This window comes from Entamoeba invadens (genome assembly GCF_000330505.1).
Source record: "Entamoeba invadens IP1 unplaced genomic scaffold scaff_1105074726677, whole genome shotgun sequence".
NCBI lineage: Eukaryota > Evosea > Mastigamoebida > Endamoebidae > Entamoeba > Entamoeba invadens.
Genome location: NW_004191720.1, coordinates 136461 through 137368, shown reverse-complemented (window position 1 = coordinate 137368; position 908 = coordinate 136461).

Genomic DNA, 908 nt, shown 5'->3' with positions numbered 1-908 from the left:
TTAAAACAATAGTTAACAGAAAAAATTGTAAATATATCTCGTATACATATGATTCTCAACAAAAGTTCATAAAGTGAGAACGCTAATAATCAGTGTGGTTGCACAACTAATATCATAATATTTAATTGTTTGTTACATATATTAAAATTCAATAAAATGTCAACTTTTTTACACGTTAGTTACAAAACATCAAAACATTTACAATATAAACCAAATTAAAATAATTACTTTTGGAATTTTCAAAGTATGACATATCCCTTGTTTTTCAATAAAAGATTTTTTATCAGAATTTCATTTGATACGTTTTCTTATTTTAAAACCCTGTTTTTAGAAAGACTTATAATGTATAGTTTATTATACTACACACAAATTATTGATATAAAAAGAATAAATTTTAAAACTTGAAAATAATAACAGGAAAAGTCGTCAAGTTTTCCTCACAGAAAAAGTGAACCTTTTTTCAACAAAAATACGATTTTAGGTCAAAATTTACTATTAATTTGTAGTAAATTAAATTATTTTTTACTAATAATTTTGTTTCCTGGTATTTCCCATGGTTGTTAAAAGTTTAAAGCGTTTTTTGCATTATTTCTTTCTAATATACATTCAAAATGAATAAGATATAAATAAGTTTACATTTTTTGGAAATTCCTGGTACCGGAAGGGTTAAAATACATTGATACACTAGGTTGGTATAACATTATAACTCCAAGTATTATACAAAAAAACTTTATATGAAAAACTGATGATTCGAAGAAACTAAATAAATAAAAATTAATTTGTATTTAGAGACAAATTTTTGATATTAAAATTCGGGATTAAATCTATTGTTTAATTCGTTAAATCTATTGAGAGTTTGGAAGTCCATCACACATTTGTTTTGTAAATCGAAAAAAGAACAATAAAAA